The sequence below is a fragment of the Schistocerca piceifrons genome, chromosome X, assembly GCF_021461385.2.
Source record: "Schistocerca piceifrons isolate TAMUIC-IGC-003096 chromosome X, iqSchPice1.1, whole genome shotgun sequence".
NCBI classification, from domain to species: domain Eukaryota; kingdom Metazoa; phylum Arthropoda; class Insecta; order Orthoptera; family Acrididae; genus Schistocerca; species Schistocerca piceifrons.
This window is the reverse complement of record NC_060149.1, coordinates 826,239,430-826,263,817: the sequence shown is the minus strand read 5'-3', so window position 1 is coordinate 826,263,817 and position 24,388 is coordinate 826,239,430.

Below are 24,388 nucleotides of genomic sequence, written 5' to 3'. Positions count from 1 at the left end.
TTGTAGGTGTGGAGGACGGTAGAAGGATGCAATCCCCATGTCCGGCGCGACTACGAAGATAGTGAACGATATTCGAGAACTGCTCCTACACATCGATCTGAGTGGAATTTTTATACAGTTCTGGAATTCTTCCAGTGAATCACATGAGACACTACTACGACGACGTGCTGAAAAGTAATGCCTCCGAATTCTTTTTATGAAAAGCCTGAAAGATGTATAAATAAAACAAACATTATTAACATTCTAGACCTTTATTCTTCATATCTACGTATGTTCGGCCCTCTGCCGCTAGAGGGCTCCGAGTTGTAGCTTGTAAAATGGCGGTGTGTAACGTAGCTATGTTGATTACGTAATGGAGAAATAAATCCATTGTTGAGGCAGGTGACCATTCATATTTGGCACAACTTTGAAATATAGAAATTTCTTGAACGCACAATGTATGTGTGTATGTATGTGTCTATGTCGCTGTTTGGAAAACTGAAAGCACGAATTCGAAGAGTTCGTCCGCACATGGAGCAGCCACTTCTTCAGTATAATAATGCCAAACCATACACGAGTGCTGTGACATCTCCAACAATCCGAAGCCTTGGGTTCACTCTCATCGATAATCCCCCATACAGTCCCGACTTGGCCCGTTTAGATTTTCATCTGATTAGAAACCTTAATGAACACCTTCTAGCACTTCACTTTGGTAGCGGCGAAACAGAAGTGAGGTTGTGACTCCGTCAACAAAGTCAAATGTTCTACAGTGACGGTATGAACAAACTGGTCTCTCGTTAGGAGAAATGTGTTCGTTGCCAGGATGACTAAGTAGAGAAATAAAATATGTAGACATGAAGAATAAAGATGTAGAATGATAATGTTTGTTTTATTTAAAAAGTTATAAGAGTTTTCACATAAAAAATACGGAGGCATTAATTTTCAGCACGCCTTTGTATTTTATCATCATATTTTCATGGAACAGGCCTAGTGTCGTGTTACAGTCTCCTTCCATCTCTTGTGTGGCCAGTTCACTGATCTCTTTCCTCTGTGTATACACCTTTTAGAGCTGCCACATTACGACACTAAACCTTTTTCACTGAATTAAATACTTCTTTTGTGTCGCTGCAAAGAACTTCAGTGACATAATGTATGGAACTTGATCATCTATTAACAACATGCGCTACAAAAGAGGAGAGGTTCCACAAACATCTGCCCGACTGTACCAAATGTATGCAAACATATACCTCAGGTTCGTGTGTTTACCAGAGTTCTTGATGGCCATCTGTCGGCGTTCAAAGGTAACGATAAGACAAATTACTTGCGAAGCTAGTCAGACTTTGTTTATCACTAAAGCCACCAAACTGTTACTTTAACGATCTTGTGAAGCACTCTAAATCTGTTTTCACAAACATTATAAAATGTAAAACTTTAGTTTCTCCCCAGTGTATCAAATAACCAAATAACGTACGGAAATTCAGCCAGATAGCGTCAAGCGTTGGTTACTTTGATCTGCGTGGTCAAATTAGTTGTTGACAGTGTGTGTTGTCTTTTCGTTATACACCGTCCTTTGTTTCCTGGTTGCAGCGCCACCAACTGAGGAATGAAGTTGCTGTGCTCAGCGATCTCTCGTTCCATTTGTACCTTGAAAATCATGGATTGTTCACTAGAGATCGGAAACGGAGCGAGTACAAATCTAAAGCTGCTGGATGCATACTTTACAAATCGAGGCGCCGCTGTTACATCAGTGCTAACGGACTGCCTTCGTTCCTGCTGTAGCTCCGCGAATATTCGAGTCTGAGTCTACGGCGATCGATTGCTTCATAAGCGTCGACTCGTTCTCTCTTACTCAAGTATGCAGGAGTGTAACGCTAGTCGTGACTCATTGTTAGTACGCAAGATGAGTACACGATCTTGCAGCTGTGAAGTAGCACTGACAAAGCGAAATGACCGATTGTCGGGATCACATGGCCTTTAGCGAAGCTGTGTTTCGTGATACTATGGAGGGTGTAAGCACTCCGTCTTCAGGCCACGAGTGGCCTACCGGGACCATCCGAGCGCCGTGTCATCCTCAGTGGAGGATGCGGATAGGAGGGGCGTGGGGTCAGTACACCGCTCTCCCGGTCGTTATGATGGTATTCTTGACCGAAGCCGCTACTATTCGGTCGAGTAGCCCTTCAATTGGCATCACGAGGCTGAGTGCACCGCGAAAAATGGCAACAGCGGCCGCGCAGGATTAGCCGAGCGGTCTAAGGCGCTGCAGTCGTGGGCTGTGCGACTGGTCCCGGCGGAGGTTCGAGTCCTCCCTCGGGCATGGGTGTGTGTGTCTGTCCTTAGGATAATTTAGGTTAAGTAGTGTGTAAGCTTAGGGACTGATGACCTTAGCTGTTAAGTCCCATAAGATTCCACAAACATTTGAACATTTGAACATTTGGCAGCAGTGCATGGCGGCCTGTATGGTCATCCATCCAAGGGCCGACCACGCCCGACAGCGCTTAACTTCGGTGATCTTCCGGGAACCGGTGTAGCCACTGCGGCAAATGGAGGGTGTAAGACGAAAATTAATTGACTGAGTGTACAAAATTGTAAATGTATTCCATTAGACGAGGAGTGATTTGTGGAATAAGTTTCATGCTGTAATTCACGGTTCAGATGAAAGACACATAAATTTTGGCCAATGCAAACAAAATGGTTGTGTTTTTGTATATTTCTTCTCCACCATGAGAAAATATTCATGTAGCCTCAAACGAAAATTGGTACAGAGTGAAGTCACTGTTACAGTTATGAGCCAAAACATTATGACCACTGCCGAAAGCGAGACTGAATGCCGCCTGGTGGTGTTGTGGGCACGTGGCGAGGTAAGGAACGTACGTAACCGTAGCAGAGACGAATGGAGAATCATGCTAACAACGGGACTGGCCGCAAATGAGGAACTCCACTGACGTAAGTGACTTCGACAAAGGGCAGATTGTTATAGGCCGGCAACCTGGAATGGGAATCTCGAAAACGACGAGGCTGATCGTCTGTTCGCTTCATTATCTACGGAGAGCGGTTGATAGACGGTGAAACGATGAGCAGGCGACAAGACATTTTACGTCAATGATTCATCACAGAATGTGGGTGTCGGAGGATGCCCGCTTTTAAAGCAGCACAAGTCGTGATCTGTGGCATATCTCACGTAAGAATACGAAGCTGGCGCACTGTTCAGCGCGCGTAGTTAAACATGCGACGTCGCAGCAGACGATCCACATGTTGTCCCATTTTATGCAAACGCTATTCACAGTAACGATTGTATTATGCATAGAATCATCAAGATTAGACAGTGGATCATTATAAAGGTGTCATCTGGTAGGACGAATGACATTTTACACTACTGGCCATTAAAATTGCTACACCAAGAAGAAATGCAGATGATAAACGGGTATTCATTGGACAGATATATTATTCTAGAACTGACATGTGATTACATTTTCACGCAATTTGGGAGCATAGATCCTGAGAAATCAGTACCCGGAACAACCACCTCTGGCCGTATAACGGCCTTGATACGCCTGGCCATTGACTCAAACAGAGCTTGGATGGCGTGTACAGGTACAGCTGCCCATGCAGCTTCAACACGATACCACAGTTCATCAAGAGTAGTGACTTTCGTAATGTGACGAGCCAGTTGCTCGGCCACCATTGACCAGACGTTTTCAATTGGTGAGAGATCTGGAGAATGTACTGGCCAGGGCAGTAGTCGAACATTTTCTGCATCCAGAAAGGCCCGTACAGCACCTGCAAGATGCGATCGTGCATTATTCTGCTGAAATGTAGGGTTTCGCAGGGATCGAATGAAGGGTAGAGCCCCGGGTCGTAACACATCTGAAATGTAACGTCCACTGTGCAAAGTGCCGTGAATGCGAACAAGAGGTGACCGAGACGTGCAACCAATGGCATCCCATACTGTGGTGTCACCGCCAGACACCACACTTTCTAGGTGGTAGCCTTTAAATTGGCCGCGGTCCGGTAGTATACGTCGGACCCGCGTGTCGCCACTATCAGTGATTGCAGACCGAGCGCCGCCACACGGCAGGGCTAGAGAGACTCCCTAGCACTCGCCCCAGTTGTGCAACCGACTTTGCTAGCGATGGTTCACTGACAAAATACGCTCTCATTTGAGGAGACGATAGTTTAGCATAGCCTTCAGCTACGTCATTTGCTACGACCTAGCAAGGCGCCATATTCAGTTACTATTGATATTGTGAATCATGTACCGTCAACACCGATGTTCATCATTAATGGATTAAAGTTAACTATTCCACCAGCTACGTCCGTTTTTCTAAATTCTAATTTCCTTGTCCTGTTCCAGACCTCACGCCAGCCTGCGTGAGCTAAAACACGTGCCTTTCGGCCTCCTCTAGTAACACAGTGTTGGCTCTCCTGCCAACCACAACACATACCATCACGCCGGGTGATACGCCAGTATGGCGATGACGAATACACGCTTCCAATGTGTGTTCACCGCGATGTCGCCAAACACGGATGCGACCATCATGATGCTGTAAACAGAATCTGGATTCATCCGAAAAAATGACGTTTTGCCATTCGTGCACCCAGGTTCGTCGCCGAGTACACCATCGCAGGCGCTCCTCTCTGTGATGCAGCGTCAAGGGTAACCGTAGCCATGGTCTCCGGGCTGGTAGTCCATGCTGCTGCAAACGTCGTCGAACTGTTCGTGCCGATGGTTGTTGTCTTGCAAATGTCCCCATCTGTTGACTCAGGAATCGAGACGTGGCTGCACGATCCGTTACAGCCATGCGGATAAGATGCCTTTCATCTCGACTGATAGTGATACGAGGCCGTTGGGATCCTGCACGGCGTTCCGTATTACCCACCTGAACCCACCAATTCCATATCCTGCTAACAGTCATTGGTTCTCGACCAACGCGAACAGCAATGCCGCGATACGATAAACCGCAATCACGACAGGCTAGAATCCGACCTTTATCAAAGTCGGAAACGTGATGGTACGCATTTCTTCTCCTTACACGAGGCATCTCAACAACGTTTCAGGTTAGAAACTTTCCTCATGTCAGCACGTTGTAGGTGTCGCCACCGGCGCCATCCTTGTGTGAATGCTCTGAGAAGCTAATCATTTGCATATCACAGCATCTTCTTCCTGCCGGTTAAATTTCGCGTCTGTAGCACGTCGTCTTCGTGGTGTAGCAATTTTAATGGCCAGTAGTGTATGTTAGACTAGGTCGATAGTCGTGTCCGAATACGCTGTCATCCACACGAACGGCCACTCGAAACATGCAGTGCGCCACGGATGCAGCCTATGGGGGTGCAGTATTATGCTTTGGTGGACATTCACGCTGGCCTCCATGGGACCTGCGGTAGTAAACAAACACACCACGACAGCTGTGCACTATGTGAACGTAATTGAGCCCCACCTTCATCCTTTCATGCTTGATGTCTTTCCCGACGGTGGCGACATCTTGTAACAGGATAAATGTCCGTGTCACAAGGACAGAATCGTGGTACAGTGCTTTGAAGAGCATAATAGTGAACTCACGTTGATGTCTTGGCCACCAAATTCGCCTGATCTAAACTCGATGAGGCACTTCTGGAACGCTGTGCATAGTTATCTGGTACCACACCCTCCGAAAATTTAGAAAGGACTTCTCGAATACATGCCACACAGAATTACTGCTCCATTACGTTACAGAGTGGACCAACGCGCTGTTAAGCAGGTGTTCGTAATGTTTCAGCGCATCAGTTTATATCCCTGTGCCCAAAAAGCGGACTATTTCAGTATTATTTTGGTCATGCCAACTTGAGTTGATGGGCTAACAACGAGTTCGTTACCTTATCATTCGTTTCTGTAAATTTTTCGAATACTGTTATGAATTTATTTTAATAATTTATCACCATTTAGATATTGCCCTTCATCCTTATGTCATATTTTCTGGTACTGTCGTTAAAGATCCACATTTCATATTTTCTGGTACTGTCGTTACTGACTCGGTAACACTTTGAAAGTGTGTGTTTGTTAAAGTAATTATTAGACATCCTCTAGATACTAAATATTAAAATAAATTTACAGACACAGACACACACACACACACACACACACACACACACACACACACACCAATATTCACCACTGACTGATAAGTGATTACATTGGTGTATATGGGAATCGTCAAGCCCAGTGGTTGCTTATGTCATTTAGGCAGGTCGGACGTTTTGTGTCATTTTATTTTGCACTTGAGAATGGCTGTAGAGCTGAAATCGTGATTGTGTGAAATAAATGAATAATAAAACTTCCTGGCAGATTAAAACTGTGTGCCGGATCGAGACTCGAACTCGGGACCCTTGCCTTTCGCGGGCAAGTGCTCTACCAACTGAGCCACCCAAGCATGACTCATGCCCCGTCCTCACAGCTTTACTTCCGGCAGTACCTCGTCTCCTACCTGCCAAGCTTTACAGAAGCTCTCCTGCGAACCTTGCAGAACTAGCACTCCTGAAAGAAAGGATATTGCGGAGACATGGCTTAACCACAGCCTGGGGGATGTTTCCAGAATGAGATTTTCACTCTGCAGTGGAGTGTGCTAGTTCTGCAAGGTCGCAGGAGAGCTTCTGTAAAGTTTGGAAGGTAGGAGACGAGATACTGGCAGAAGTAAAGCTGTGAGGACGGGGCGTGAGTCGTTCTTGGGTAACTCAGTTGGTAGAGCACTTGCCCGCGAAAGGCAAAGGTCCCGAGTTCGAGTCTCAGTCCAGCACACAGTTTTAATCTGCCAGGAAGTTTCATATAAGTGCACACTCCACTGCAAAGCGAAAATCTCATTCTGGAAATGAATAATAATTTTAGTCTAAGAGGGGAAATTCCTTTAAAAAAGGTTTTGTATGTAGCAGAAATGTTGCGAGCCCGCTGTTATACAAGCGAAATAGTGTAGACGCTCTCCTTTCTGAGCGAGACGTGTACACGACAATAGATTCAAGTGACGAGTGGGTAGCAGCGGAGACTCACGTGTCGTGCCTCCGAGCGTACGTAGACGGTGGGTTCGGAGATGACATCGTAGGACTCGCTGGCTAGTTTAAGGCGAATATAAGGAGCACATTCCTGATTTCGAATGTTCACTTCTCTAAATATCAGCCTTCCAGCATTCTGGATCACTATAGTCTCCCGTATAAAAGCCTCAGCGTGGTACGATGTGATGTAATGCGATACGATGTGATGGTTGCAGGTGTACACGGACTGGGCCAACCACTACCTGGAGAAGGCCCGCTGCAAGCGCCGCGTGCTCGACCTACAAGCCGATGTGGTGGACGGCGTGCTGCTCGCTGATGTCATCGAAGCTGTCAGTAAGTACCTCTTACTCTCATAATACTCTCCTTCTCAAAATAGGGAGTATTCAGCTACGTAGCTCCGGTCGCTAGGGCACGCTAGTATGTTGACACAGGGCGCGGGAGCAGCTGGTTAGAATCATGGCAGTGAAAGTTTTCACCGCCAACTTTTAGCCAATAAAGAGACGAGAGATCGTGGCCTTAAGCATTATGATTAGTATATTTGCCAGTATGACGGGTTGAATTTCAAACTTCACTACAGTGTCTCACAAGCTGAGGGCATATAACACAGTTTATGGCGATTTATCCATTGGAGACGAACGTTAAGCTTGTTGGCTTCCCTGCTACTATTCGTGAGGACCGTTCCGTGGTTGCAATATAGTAACATGGAAATCAGTCGATGCAGGTTATAGGTCTTTTACGAAGGTGAGTAAAATGAAAACCTTAAATTTGTAATAACAAATCGTAAGTTCGCGCCGTTATTCTGTAAGTTGGTAAGTGTGCTACGAACAGCGTGCAGAATGGCCTGTAGGTGGCAGCATAGTGCAGATGCACACATACCGTCGCAGTATCAGTATAAAGATGGCCGCACCACTTGCGACTTGCACCAGGAAAGAACAGCGTTCTGTTATTCGGTTTTTGCTTAGTGAAGGTGTGAAACCTACTGAAATTCATCGATGAATGAAGGTTCAGTACGGTGATGCGTGTTTGTCACAGCAGGAAGTCTACGAATGGAGTACGAAGTCCACAAATGGTGTGACTTCAGTGGAAAATGCTCGTCGCCCAGTTGTGACTCCACAGAAGATCGCAGCAGTTGAAGCCATAGTGAAGGAAAACCGACGAGTGACACTGAATGACATTGCAGCATGTTTACAGATTAGTCATGGGTCAGCACACCACATTGTGCATGATGTGCTCCAGTTTCACAAAGCGTGCCACGGCAGCTGACTCCTGAAATGAGAAAACGACGTGTTGATACTTGTGAAGAACTTCTTCGGCGCTTTGAACGAGAAGGTGATGGCTTCCTTGCAAGAATCGTTACTGGGGACGAAACCTGGGTTCACTTCCACCAACGGGAAACGAAGAGAGCGAGCAAGGAAAGGCGCTATTCCTCATCACCAAAACCAAAGAAGTTTCGAACAGGACCATCAGCAGGGAAGGTTATGCTGACTCTCTTTTGGGACGAAAAAGGCGTCATTTTGGAGTATTACATGCCTAGAGGGACCACTGTCACCAGTGCATCATACACATCTCCTAAAAAATCATCTGCGGCCTGCAATCAAATCAAAGCGACGTAGATTGCTGTCAGCAGGTGTCCTTTTGCAACATGACAATGCAAGGCCCCATACTGTCCGTACAACAGTTGCAACAATCACAGACCTGCATTTTGAGTGTCTTCCTCATCCACTATACTCACCAGACCTTGCCCCAAGTGATTTCCATATGTTTGGACCACTCAAAGACGGAATGGGAGGAAAGAAGTTCCATTCTGATGAAGAGGTACGCCACGCGGTGCATGAGTGGTTGCGCGGACTACCAAAATAATTTTTTTCTAAAGGAATTTATGCACTTTGTAAGCGCTGGAGGACTTGCATTGAGCGTGGGGGAGATTTCGTTGAAAAGTGATACAGCTTTGAACCACTTCTGCACAATAAATAATATTTAAAAAGATATTTAAGGTTTTCATTTGACTCACCCTCGTAACTTTAGTTGGAATGGCGCTTGTGGGTCCCCATGACGCACAGTCAGCAACCAAGAATCAGAGAGCACATTACTACAAAACAACAGTGTAAACGTACCAGACAAGGCTACACATAGGTCCTAACCGATATCGACGAGCTTCTACCTACTAATAGGAGTATATCCACGTTAACTCGTATGAAAGGATTTGGATCACTACGCTTCCATTTTCGAAGATCATATCTCGCTCGTTCCCCAGACCTCAGTCCCCTAGACTTTTGGTTATGGGGGCACTTGAAGGAATTGGTCTGGTCTACGCCACGCCAATGAATGACGTGCGGACACCACAGGGTCGAGTATTCAGTGCGTGCCAACAGGTACAATAACAACCGGGTATACTTCAAAAGATGCGTCATCCCTTACGTCGGAGGGCAGAGGGGTGCACTGTCATGAATGGACGCCACTTTGAACACCTCCTGTAAACATGTGTTTATCGCGGAAAGTATGCATTTCCAGACCCATGATTCGTGGATTTATCTCAGAAAGTGTGCATTTCCGGACCCATGTTCACTAGACTTATTTTTCTTGTTTCGATGGGTACTATCACCTCTCAAAGTACTCGACACTTTTTTTAACACCCTGTATAAAGAAAGACTGCGCAGCGCATTTACTCATGCAGAAATTGCGTTGCAATGTTTTTTGTTTGTGACAAGATTGCGTTAAGCCTCGCGTAAGAAGGCGAAACGTCTACCATCACATGTCAGAAATCAACAGTGGCAGGATCATGGCTCGTCGATACTACAGTATATCTTTCCTCGACATTGATGCTCGCGTTGATCAGGATACCACTACTGTTATGCAGATATAGAGCCGATGGGTTCAAGAGGGCCATACTCAACACAGTACAGGATTTCAACGGCCCCACGCGACAAACGCCCGAGAGGACAGATCCAATGGAACTTATTGGTAGACTAAAACTGTGTGCAAGACGGGGACTCGAACTTGTTTTTTGCGTCATGTGCTCTACACTCAGCACTTGCCGGTGAAATTCTATAGTTCCAAGTGCCGGACTGGCATACAGTTTTAACCATTTGCCGGCCGCGGTGGTCTAGCGGTTCTAGGCGCGCAGTCCGGAACCGCGCGACTGCTACGGTCGCAGGTTCGAATCCTGCCTCGGGCATGGATGTGTGTGATGTCCTTAGGTTAGTTAGGTTTAAGTAGTTCTAAGTTCTAGGGGACTGATGACCACAGATGTTAAGTCCCATAGTGCTCAGAGCCATTTGAACTATTTTTTTAACCAGTCAAGACATAAGAAATCAGTGCATACTCCACTGCAGAGTGAAAGTTCATCCTGGAGACAGCCATACTGTTCGCTTGGACTTGTAGTACCGTACAGCCACGTCACTAACCTTGATTCAAGAAATGGGCTTCTTTGTAGCAAAACGGCTATCATTACGGACAGTGCGACGATGTCCGGAACACAGAAGTATATCAGCACGGTCACCATCATTGTGGCTTTCTTTGACACGGTAGCAGAAGAGGCGCCGATAGTGGCGACAGTGGTGTGCCTAATGGCAACACTAGACTCACGACTAGTTTCATGCAGTCTTTTCAGCCGCATCCCAGTTCGGCGTACAGCATCACGATAAACTTGTGCATGTTAACGAATATGGTCATATTGCATTCGTCCTCTTTATATGGTCCCAGCACCTCGCTTTACGGTGTCAATTACCATAGATTACACAACACAATCACCTCTGGTTGGCAGAGCCGATACTTTGGACAACAACTGTTACATTTGTGATGTGTTAAGGCCGGTGGCTGTGACATATCTCTGACGTCCGCATGACATAGTTGTTCAACAACCTAATGCAAGACCACAGTATAGCGGACGGTATGAGCGACCTCTTTGGTGGCAGGTGCAGCTGGCTGTGCTAGGTGAGGATGCATGGCAGTACACCTTCCTCCCCTGGCGTAGCTGCAATGGAGTGGCAGCAGGTGCAAGACATTACCCTTCATGAAAGTTAATGCTGGTTGAATTAGTGGTTTACTCCATTACAGCAGTGGAGACGGAGAGCATTTACTCATTCAGAAATTGCGTTGCAATGTTCATTGTTTGTGACAAGATCGGGTTAAAGCCTCGCGTGAGAAGGCGAAACGTCTACCATCACATGTCAGAAATCAACCGTGGCAGGATCATGGCTTATCGATACTACATCCAACTACCGTTATGCAGGTGGTCAGTGGCCTCCGTGAGGTAAGTGGCCACTGCTGGTGTAGCGTGTAGCCCGCCAGAAGGGCGGCTCACTGCATGTTCTCCATGGCGATGACGGCAGCTGGCGAGAAGCTGCGGTGACTACAGTAGCAGAGGCGCTGACTTGGGGTGGGGTCAGCAGCCAGTGGTGGACCGCAGAAACTGGTCTCAGATGCTAGCCTGATTCTGCAACTAGGTGGTAAGCGCACTGGGGTAGGTGGTCAAACAGTGCCCTCTGGCATGGATGATGATCTTTGGCAGATTGCAGTCACCCAGCAGGTGACTCGCCAGTGGAAAGCCGCTAAGTCGTTAACAGTCAGACTTCACACAGGCAGCGGCCACCAGCTGCCTATGATAGAATAACTGTTTCCCTCTAAGCCAGGGTGCAAGGCCCGGCTCTTTAAAAACCGTGACATCATGCTCCCGTCCTTCTGTCATAACAGCTACTTCACAAACCTGGTGGTACTATTAAGGGTGTTGCAACTTCTCTTTCAGAAGCCCTGTCCGGTGACTTTCACATCATCATCTTGCTGAATACTGGTTCTTGGACATTTTTGACCTGACATATAGTTACCGTGCTGACTTGCGATGCCCTCCTTATGAAGTCGTTTTGCTGAGTAGTCACAAGAGCTGAGTGCTGCATCAGGTGGGACCTTGGCACAACAGTATGTTTCCAGTGAGGTCCTGACCTATCACGACACAGCGTGCTCGACTGGTGTTCTGGTCAGCACGTTCATCAGATCTATCATTCACTGAAAACATCTGGTCATGGGTCGACGAGAGACTGGTGCGCCATCACAAAACAACCACTGCAATAGACGAGCTCTGTCTCAGGACTGAAGCAAAACGGAATAACTTACCAATACCTGTCGTCCAAGATCCGTTCGACTCGATGCACAGCCGTGTTAGAGCCGTTGTTCTTGCCAGAGGTGTCAGCACATTGTACTAAATTTCACGCCCTGTGTATCCGCATATCATCTGCAAATTTAGTCATGTAGTCTTCTTCTTGCTGTACTGTATAACCACAATGAGCAAAATTTTGTTATTTGCTATCCTTCTTTGTGTTCGCATTTGAAACGGCTGCGGTAAACATAGTAGTTGGCTATGAATATTGATCGAGAAAGAGTAACTGGCTATAAGAGAGAAAAACATCGAACATTTTTTCCGTCGATTTATGCACGATATTACCTTCCTTCTGGCTCTGTGTATCAACGTAAGACGCTACCAATATAGCTTATAGTATGTGTGCCCTCTTCCGCAGCTAATTAAATGCTGAAACATCGGTGAAAATTCATCATGCAGTCCTGAGGCACTGAAGGCAACATTTAGTTTCACTATTTCTGAACTATGGTGAACTGTTGCTGACACGGTTCGGAGATAATTGATCTGTTACTTAGTCAAAGCCTAATCTACAGTATAAAGTTGCTTTCAGTCAGATGTAGTCTTTTTGGGTCTCACTTACATTAGTGTATTATTGCTGCCATCTGCATGTCTTTGAAGCCGAAGCATAGAAGATTAAAGTGAAGTGACCTACTTCTAAGAACGATGTTATGTTCTTAAGTCTACGAATAGGAACTAAACTGTGCTTCTAAGAAAAAGGATAACAATTATTACGTTCAAATGGTCAAATGGCTCTGAGCACTATGGGACTTAACATCTTAGGTCACCAGTCCCCTAGAACTTAGAGCTACTTAAACCTAACTAACCTAAGGATATCACACATATCCATGCCCGAGGCAGGATTCGAACTTGCGACCGTAGCAGTGCAGCGGTTCCGGACTGCAGCGCCTAGAACCGCACGGCCACCGCAGCCGGCAAACTATTACGACACTGTGGGAAGTGTCGTACCATTTAAAAAGTTTTCGTAACATCGGCTCTCATTTTGCAATCGGTGGAAACAATTCTTTTGAGCCCAAATCAATAAAACAAATTCCCAGGCCATCACGAAACCTCCACTGGATTTCACTGTCGCTATAACATGAGCATGCCCGAATTCGGCAGGATGGTTGTTCAAATACTGGTCCAGCCATCCTCATTTATGTATAGTGCCTTTCCTCTGAGTCGCTTAGACAAATGCCACGGTGGTTACTATGGAAAGGACAAAGCCGAAACCCTTCCCGAATTTGAGCTTGTGGTCCGTGTCTCGTGACCTCAAATCGGTGTGGACATTAAATCATAATCTTCTTTCCTTTCTAAAACAAGTAAAGGTAAATAATGCTCCCAGGCATCCTTCTGCTGTGTCCCCCAGAAGATAATGGACACAGTCATACATAGTACTAGTACCCACGTGCAACTGAGTTACTGCTAGCTTGTAACAAAGGACCCACAAGGCGAGACTCATTTTATACTGACATGTCCTGACATAGGGTAGAGGAAGCATATCAGAACGTTAAGCGTGTCAAGTCAGTGTGCGATATCCGACCGGTTAGGAACAGAGACAGAAAGACTTTCAGTGATGGCAGATAACTACTTGTATCAGCGCCAAACGCTGTCACAAGGCACCTACACTATGTGATCAAAAGTATCGGGACACCTGGCTGAAAATGACTTACAAGTTCGTGGCGCCCTCCATCCGTAATCCTGGAATTCGATATGGTGCTGGCCACCCTTAGCCTTGATGACAGCTTCCACTCTCGCAGGCATACGTTCAATCAGGTGCTGGAAGGTTTCTTGGGGAATGTCAGCCCATTCTTCACGGAGTTCTGCATTGAGGAGAGGTATCGATGTCGGTCGGTGAGGCCTGGCACGAAGTGGGCGTTCCAAAACGTCCCAAAGGTGTTTTGTAGGATTCAGGTCAGGACTCTGTGCAGGCCAGTCCATTACAGGGATGTTATTATCGTGTAACCACTCCGCCACAGGCCGTGCATTATGAACAGGTGCTCGATCGTGTTGAAAGATGCAATCGCCAGCCCCGAACAGCTCTTCAACAGTGGGAAGCGAGAGGTGCTTAAAACATCAATATAGGACTGTGCTGTGATAGTACCACGCAGAACAACAAGGGGACCATGAAAAACACGACCACACCGTAACACCATCGCCACCGAATTTAAGTGTTGGCACTACACACGCTGGCAGATGACGTTCACCGTGCATTCGGAACGCCACATTGTGTACCGTGATACGTCACTCCACACAACGTTTTTCCGCTGTTCAATCGTCCAATGTTTACGCTCCTTACACCAAGCGAGGCGTCGTTTGGCATTTATCGGCGTGATGTGTGGCTTACAAGCAGTACCTCGACCATGAATCCAAGTTGTCTCACCTCCCGCCTTACTGTCACAGTACCTGCAGTGGATCCTGATGCAGTTTGGAATTCCTGAGTGATGGTCTGGATAGATGTCTGCCAATTACACATTACGACCCTCTTCAACTGTCGGCGGTCTCTGTCAGCCAACAGACGAGGTAGGCCTGTACGCTTTTGTGCTGTACGTGTCCCTTCTCTTTTCCACTTCACTATCACATCGGAAACAGTGGACCTAGGAATGTTTAGGAGTGTGGAAGTCTCGCGTACAGACGTATGACACAAGTGACACCCAATTACCCGACCGCGTTCGAAGTCCGTGAATTCCTCGGAGCGCCCCATTCTGAAAAAAAAAAAAAAAAAAAAAAAAAAAATGTGAAAATATGTGGGAATTCCTAAGGGACCGAACTGCTGAGGTCATCGGTCCCTAGACTTACACACTACTTAAACTAACTTATGCTAAGAACAACAACACACACACACACACACACACACACACACACACACACACACCCATGCCAGAGGGAGGACTCGAACCTTCGGCGGGAGGGGCCGCGCAATCCTTGACATGGCGCCCCAAACCGCTCGGCCACTCCGCGCGGCCCCCATTATTCTCTCTCACGACCTATAATGGCTATTGAGGTCGCTGATATGGAGTACCTGGCAGTAGGTGGCAGCAAAATGCACCTAATACAAAAACGTATGACTTCGGGGGTGTCAGGATGCTTTTGATATCATAGTGTACGAGAGATACCGATTTTGGAACTCGATAAGGGTACTTCTAGGGCGACTAACGTCTATTGTAGCACCTTACGATAGCGTCTTGACCAGTGGTTCGCTGCCTGGGGGAAATTACCTCCTGAGAGATAAAACGAAATATTGTGAGAGGAAAAAAATAAGCGGTTCGATTATGTTTCTGTCAATTATTTTCGGAAGATCATTACTATTATCACAATTTTGTAAGAATCTAAAACTAATTATATAGGTTGTCAATAATTACTTTTACTCAATTACTAACATTAATGAAATAGAGGTTACACGTTCCTCATATAGTCTACCCGCTACATACATATCTTGGCTTTTCTGCAAGTTGTTGCAGAAGTCCAGAAGTTGCTTCATTACTCGCTTCGAAACAGATAAATGAATTAACTGACAGCACAACACAGCAGTAACAACATAAGGGCTGCTATAGTGCTGCACACAGTATTATTGTTCGAGTGGTTAGACGCAAAACATTAACAACCAGAAGTATTCAAATTTCTGCCGGTTCAGCAGTAAGAAGTGCAGCAATCAAGTGATTTATAGTCAGTATAGTGAACGCGTCTGAACTTCTTTGATTTTAAAAGGGGTTGTAGTGTGCAGGTCAAGCAAGTGCCGCAATGGAGAGCAGTAATAAAGGATAGGTATGTTTTGTAACAAGTGTCTACAGTCACTGTGGATTGTTGCTTTCTTATCTGAGAAGAGAAGGGGTCGTATTTCCTTCATCATTCATTCTAAAACAACCACACACAGGCACACACACAGACACACACACACAGACACACACACACACACACACACACACACACACACACACACAATAAATATCATTCATTTTTCATCATTTTAAAAATAATAGTATTCCAATAAAAGTCTTTCATTCTGCATTTTAGTTAGATGCTAAAGTTGGTGATAATGTGGGGGAAGGGGCGTGGGGGGGGGGGGGGGCAACACACGGCAGGGGGTGGCCAGCGATACTAGTTAATTTCTGATTGCACTCAGGGGTAATGGTCCAAGAAAGGTTGGGAACCACTGGTCTAGACGGTGTATGGAGTTACCAGTTAATTCTCTGAGCTGACACGTCTGCCTTGGGACAATTGCCCTGAGTATTTGCAGGTGGCAAGCTCCTCCCATTACTGTTGACATCGTGTAACTTACTTAAGTGCTACTGTCTGTGGCTGCCACCTGCCTTATGTCGGTTTCCAGTCTTGGAGTGATCTAGCTGGTTTCCAACAGCATCAAGCTTAACAATGAATAACTTAAGTCGTCAGTACGTGACAATGCTCCCACCTTACGTCATACAAATAGTTCCTAATTGCATATCAATCTGCCAGACGCAGATATATGCTGGCGGCACGGCTCCTCTCTACATAGTTATTAGAAATACCTCAAGACAGTATTCTGAGTCATCCCTAATCATCACAAAGAAGAGCCACATTGGACATTCTACAGGTGATCATAGTCGTCGTTCACTGGATTCAGGATTACACCAAAGTTAAAGACACCTCAATGGCTCAAATGGCTCTGAGCACTACGGAACTTAACATCTGAGGTCGTCATTCCCCTAGAACTTAGAACTACTTAAACCTAACCAACCTAAGGACATTACACACATCCATGCCCGAGGCAGGTTGGTTCAAATGGCTCTGAGCACTATGCGACTTAACCTCTGAGGTTATCAGTCGCCTAGAACTTAGAACTAATTAAACCTAACCAACCTAAGGACATCACACACATCCATGCCCGAGGCAGGATTCGAACCTGCGACCGTAGCGGTCGCTCGGTTCCAGACTGTAGCGCCTAGAACCGCACGGCCACTCCGGCCAGCCCCGAGTCAGTATTCGAACCTGCGACCGTAGCGGTCGCGCGGTTCCAGACTGAAACGCCTAGAACCGCTCGGCAACGGCGGCCGGCGACACCTCAGTGCAAGTTAGTATTGTACTAGTGTCACAAACCAATTCTTGCTGCAGTTAATTATCTGTATAGTTTCTGTTAATAAATTATTGTTTAACTGTGGTGCCATCATTTTTCCACAAACCTTCTCCACACCTACTTGGCCCGGTGATGAGGCTGCATAGTTGCTTAGTTCCTGCGTGCTAGCAAGCCACCTCAAAACAGCAACTACTTTCGGTAGTAGGTGTTCCATTCCTACCACATTGTTGAATATATTCCGTCCTGATATTTATACTTAATTATAACGTTACTACCATGGACATGGGTACATAAAGCTCCTGATAAATCTCTCTGACGGATAAGCAAACTTCTGGACGCTAAAATAGTGTCCCAAAGGATTTCACTTGGTGTATGCAGGGTTGCCCCAGCATATTTCGGTCACCACACTTACGTGCACGTTTCGCGAGCCAGCTACGGCCTCTGCTTGACCTAGGAGATTGTTTGTAACCTGAAGAGGCAAAGTACTGTGTACAGTCAAGCCACCAGCAACCGCCGTAGCGTCCCAACCTCATCACTTCGTGGCGTGGAAGTCACAACACACAGCTCTATAGTCGCGGGTACTAAGTTACTTCCGCGCGGTCATATGCTCACGTGATGCCCGCCAGGTCCTGGGCCGCTTTAGATGCTGCGTTTCCGCCAGTCGCTTCAAGAACTACTCATTCTGACTGCCCCCGAGCCCATCGCCCCGTGGGATCGTGTCGTTACGGCGCCTTGCGGCTCACCAGTCGACTGCCTACGAGCCCCCAGCCTCGTCGGATCGTGTCGTTGCCAGTGGGCTGCCTGTGACACCCACACCTCATAGGACCGTGTCGTCTCAGCACTCGCTGCTCATTAGGTGACTGCCTACCACTTTCCAACCTTACGGGACTGTGTGGTTATTAATCTTCCGTGCACCTCAAGACTTTACTGTTCTCAAGTTGTATAGACATTCATTCTAATAAATTGTATTTACACTGAAGAGCCAAAGAAACTGGCACACTTGTATAAATATCGTGTAGAGCGCCCGCGAGCGCGCATAAGTGCCGCAACACGATGTGATATGGTCTCGACTAATGTCTGAAGTAGTGCTGGAGGGAACTGACACCATGAATCCTGCAGGGCTGTCCATAAATCCGTAAAAGCACGATGGGATGGATATCTCTTCTACACAGCACGTTGCGAGGCATCACAGATATGATCAATAATGTTCATGTCTGGGGAGTTTGGTGGCCAGCAGAAGTGTTTAAGCTCAGAAGAGTGTTCCTGGAGCCACTCTGTAGCAATTGTGGACGTATGGGGTGTCGCATTGTCATCCTGGAATAGCCCAAGTCCGTCGGAATGCACAATGGACATGAATGGATGCAGGTGCTCAGACAGGATGCTTACGTACGTGTCACCTGTCAGAATCGTACCTAGACGTATCAGGTGTTCCATATCACTCCAACTGCACACGCCCCAGACCATTACAGAGGCTCCACCAGCTTTAACAGTCCCCTGCTGACATGCAGGGTCCATGGATTCATGATGTCGCTATACCCGTACATGTCCATCCGCTCCATAAAATTTGTAACAAGACTCTTCCGACCAGGCAACATATTTCCAGTCATGAACAGTTCAATGTCATTATTGACGGGCCCAGGCGCGGGGTAAAGCTTTATGTCGTGCAGTCATCAAGGGTACACGAGAGAGCCTTCGGCTCCGAAAACCCATATCCATGATGTTTCGTTGAATGGTTCAAACGCTGACACTTGTTGATGGTGCACACAGAAATCCGTAGCAATTTGCGGAAGGGTTGCGCTTCTGTCCCGTCGAACGATTCAATTTAGTTGTCGTTGGTCCCGTTCTTGTAGGATCGTTTTCCGGTCTCAGCAGTGTCGGAGATTTGATAGTTTACCGATTTCCTGATATTCGCGGTACACTCGTGAAATGGTCGTACGTGAAAATCCCCATTTCATCGCTATCTAGGAGGTGCTGTGTCCCACCGCCGGTGTGCCAACTATTACGCCACGTTCAAACACACTTAAATCTTGATAAACTGCCATTGTAGCAACAGTATCCGATCTAACAACTGCGCCAGATACTTATTATCTTATACAGGCGTTGCCGTCCGCAGCGGCCCAGTCTGCCTGTTATTTGTACCTACAGTCATACACTGTGAGTTGCATGGCATGACGTCACACAGATATGTTGATAAATATTCAGTTCGACTAATTATTTCCCTTCTTACTGTTAATTAGATACATCGGGGGAAGGGCAGGCATAACGGCCACACCAAGATTGTGCCATATTTTTAGGTAATTTGTATCCGATTTAGAAACAGTTGCACGACGTACAATCAGACTGTCCTCCAACCCGCTGTTATGCCGCACTTTATGCCTAAAGAGTCATGCAGTCTCTTTTAAAATGTAGGAGGCATATCCCGATAGTTAGTACAGTCATTTCTTTAACGCTGTTGGAAAACTGCAGACAATATTCACTACTACCAATGACTTCACTGCTAATAACTTCTTCTTCTCCTTTCATTTCATTACTGTGAGAGAGACCTGTTATTTTCTGCAGCCTTGGGAGCCGTCTTTAGCTGGCTCACGACAGAGAAGTGTCATGAATGTGTTCGATGCTGAAAACCGCCCCCTACAGGTACAGAACAGGGCGGTCACAGTGTCCCATTGTCCACACAGCATGCATGGAGGAAGGCGACTTGGGTTCCATAAAAAGTGCATTGTGCGAGGCGCTGTAAGAAGTCCTTTTTGGTGAAGTAAGACCTGAAAGCCAGTAGAAAAAGCAGTATCTTACAACCGTGGGACAGTGCCACACAGTAATGTTCATTTCAATCCGAGTAAGAAGGTTTTGCTCATAGTACACTACTGGCCTTTAAAATTGCTACACCAAGAAGAAATGCAGATGATAAACGGGTATTCATTGGACACATATATTATACTAGAACTGACATGTGATTACATTTTCACGCTATTTGGGTGCATAGATCCTGAGAAATCAGTACCCAGAACAACCATCTTTGGCCGTAATAACGGCCTTGATACGCCTGGGCATTGAGTCAAACAGAGCTTGGATGGCGTGCACAGGTACAGCTGCCCATGCAGCTTCAACACGATACCACAGTTCATCAAGAGTAGTGACTTTCGTAATGTGACGAGCTAGTTGCTCGGCCACCATTGACCAGACGTTTTCAATTGGTAAGAGATCTGGAGAATGTGCTGGCCAGCGCAGCAGTCAAACATTTTCTGCATCCAGAAAGGCCCGTACAGCACCTGCAGCATGCGGTCGTGCATTATCCTGCTGAAATGTAGGGTTTCGCAGGGATCGAATTAAGGGTAGAGCCACGGGTCGTAACACATTAGAAATGTAACGTCCACTGTTCAAAGTGCCGTCAATGCGAACAAAAGGTCACCGAGACGTGTAACCAATGCCACCCCATACCATCACGCCGGGTGATACACCAGTATGGCGATGACGAATACACGCTTCCAATGTACGTTCACCACGATGTCGCCAAACATGAATGCGACCATCATGACGTTGTAAACAGAACCTGGATTCATCCGAAAAAAGACGTTTTGCCATTGGTGCACCCAGGTTCGTTGTTGAGTACACCATCGCAGACGCTCCTGTCTGTGATGCAGCGTCAAAGGTAACCGCAGCCATGGTCTTCGAGCTGATAGTCCATGCTGCTGCAAACGTTGTCGAACTGTTCGTGCAGATGGTTGTGTTGCAAACGTTCCCATCTGTTGACTCAGGGATCGAGACGTGGCTGCACGATCCGTTACAACCATGCGGATAAGATGCCTGTCATCTCGACTGCTAGTGATACGAGGCCGTCGGGATCCAGAATGGCGTTCCGTATTACCCTCCTGAACGCACCGATTCCATATTCTGCTAACAGAGATTGGATTTCGTCCAGCGCGAGCAGCAATGACGGGATACGATAAACCGCAATCGCGGTAGGCTACAATCCGACCTTTATCAAAGTCAGAAACGTTATGGTACGTATTTCTCCTCCTTACACGAGGCATCACAACAACGTTTCACCAGGCAACGCCGGTCAACTACTGTTTGTGCATGAGAAATCGGTTGGAATCTTTCCTCATGTCAGCACGTTGTAGGTGTCGCCACCGGCGCCAACGTTGTGTGAATGCTCTGAAAAGCTAATCATTTGCATATCACAGCATCTTCTTCCTGTCGGTTAAATTTCGCGTCTGTAGCACGTCATCTTCGTGGTGTAGCAATTTTAATGGCCAGTAGTTTAATTATTTCAGCAGAATGCGCGTTTTCCCGTCTATGTCTGCGTGAAAGACTTTTGATTGACCGGGATTGGAAATCTGTCATGTAGTGGGAGAGATTTTCTTCTTCCTTCGTGCACCTTAGTATGATTAGTGAACCACGGTAAAATCATCAAAAGAAGGAATTTGTTAAATTTGGTTATAAAATTATTAGTAGTTGTAACTCGCAAGGCCTGCTTCAACTGACCGGCGAGATTCCTACGCTGGCAGATGCGGCTTAAGTTTCAGTGTGTCAAATAAGAACACACCTGCGGTAGAGAGGTCAAGGCGAACACTTGCTTCAGGGGCGCCAAAGGGTATACTTGCTGCTGGAACGTCGAAAAATATGTGTGCTTCAGAGATGCTGGAGAATATACTTGTATGTGAGAGAGAGATATTTCCGGCTTAAAGCATAGTACAGACGTCTAGCTGGACACAGAATTTCCAGCCATTACCGCAGCTATCTTCCTCACTCACACTGCTTAGGAGCGCTAAGCAAGACCCGGCGATAGAACTGCCGAGGCGAAGGGGACACGAATCTAGTTAATTTGCATCAGGGTTTAATTGTGCAGTTTTAACATCCGCATTCAGTTATAGTTCAATTCTTTTATCTTGGCGGCTCGCGCATGCCCGCCCAGACGCTGGAGATTGCTGCGTTGCCAGTTGCACACGACGCACGCGCCAAGAGAAGCAGCGCCATAGTATAGCATAGTTCGCAAGCTTACGTTTAGGGGGGCAACGCGCAGTTCATGAAGTAAAGCCACCACGGCCGCATTAACCCTTTCGCTGCTACAAAGACGTGCTCCCTGTATTCCGCGCTGTGGGCGATTTTGTCACTGCACTGCTCGCCTGTGCAGACACATTGTGTTCCGACTGCTTTGACACTCTTTATCATTCGATTCCACAAAAACTATTTGGCTCAAAAATTAGATTTTTACCTATCTTCTTGACTGATACCTTCCCCCCATAAATGACTTAATTTTGTTTCGATGTTCAACGCAGTTATTATGCAGCATTAAATATAGTAAACCATTGCACGAAATTTTGAAGAGTTTGCAGAGGTAAAGTCCATAGAGTATACTTTCCGGATGGTCGATTTTAGTAGCCACAATGTTGAGAATGAAATGTGGACAAGGTACCTATATATTTCATTTAATTTAAGTACCACATAAGTGTTGTATGTAATATTGAGAAATATTCCACCTTCGCGACTGTAACAAAAGTTTTACTTACACTGGGCACGTTTGGCTTTATTTTAAAGCACTTCAATCAATCAAAAGGAAGTAGACAAAATACATTAAACAAAACTGTGGACTTACAAAAACATTAGGACTTGAATATACCGTCTGTCAGGGAAGTGCTCAGAGCTATGTCAAATATAATTTTGTGTGTGGCACACACAAACAGCATTTATTTGCTAAACCACTGATGAGCCAACACAAACGTTGAATATTGTGCTACCGCAGCACAAAACTACGAAAGGTGACTTGGCAATGGAGGACACAAAATACAGTCCTCTTATGATGCTTCAAAATAGAGAAACGCGTCTGGTCTAAATAAGTCGCTTATTACAGTTGCAGAAGAGGGATATATTTCAATACCATTGGTAAAACTGCGACTGTGGAACAAAAACAAGAAATAGAACATGAATACCATTGTGTATGTGCCATACCTTTCACCGATGGAAGTGCTTTAAAATAAAGCCAAACGCGCCGTGTGTAAATAAAACTTTTATTACAGTCGCGAAAGACGGAATATTTCTCAATATTACATACGACACCTGTGTGGTACTTAAATTGAATGAGATACTGTTATACAGTAAATATTATATGAAATTTAGGTATCTTGTCCACATTTCATTCTCAACATTGTGGCAACTAAAGTCGACCATACGGAAAGTATACGCTGTGGACTTTTACATCTGCAAACTCTTCAAAATTTCGTGCAATGGTTTACTACATTTAAAGCTGCACATCAAAACAAAATTAAGTCATTTATGGGGGGAAGATATCAGTCAAGGAGACGTGTAAAAATCAAATTTTTTGGCCAAATAGTTTTTGTGAAATCGAATTATAAGTGTGTCAAAGCAGTGGGAACACCATGTGTCTGCACAGGCGAGAAGTGCAGTGATGACAAAATCGCGCACAGCGCGGAATGCGAGGAGCACGTGTCTGCAGCAGCAAAAAAGTTAATGAAGAGGCAAAGCACTAGAAATTTCATTCAAACGAATTAAATTCGTGAAGTAAGGCACTCCAATATTTTACGCAGCACATAAGGTTTGAACTCATAACCTTTCACTTGGCAGCCCAACACCTAAACCGTTCCGCTACCTCAGCTCATGGAATAGTTTAATTCCATAAGGAGTCTAACATCTCACGCAACTACTTATAAACACTGTTGGTATGACTATGAATTACTCACGCTTCGTCGAAGTACAATAGGTAATAAACTATTACCGCTGTTCTTTATTGCGAAAAAGCAGTTCGTGAGATTGAAACAAACACCTTTCCTTGCTATCGCCTGAATTAGGAGTCTTATTGCTTGTTTGGTTTAATTAATAGAATATGAAGCAGTTGGTATAAAGAATGCTCTTTCCAAACTTTCTATAAAAGAAAGTCTGCTATCAAGACATTGCTTTTGTTCTATTACTTTATTTATGACGGAACGTTTCTAAAACTGAAGACACTCGTCCGTGCTCTGCACTGCAGTCGAGATCTGGCAACGTCGTTCTCTGTTCATTGGCTGACTGTGTTTTGTGACGTCAGATGCGCAGAACGAACCTAAACTCGGCCGCCAAGATATATGACGCGCACTTTAGTTGCACCCATCATGCACTTCGGTGAATCTATTGGTATTCGTTCTTCCTTTTCCGGGGCTATGAAGTTACTGGCCATATCCACATTTTATTTTGTGTCTTGTGGCAATAAAGTAAAT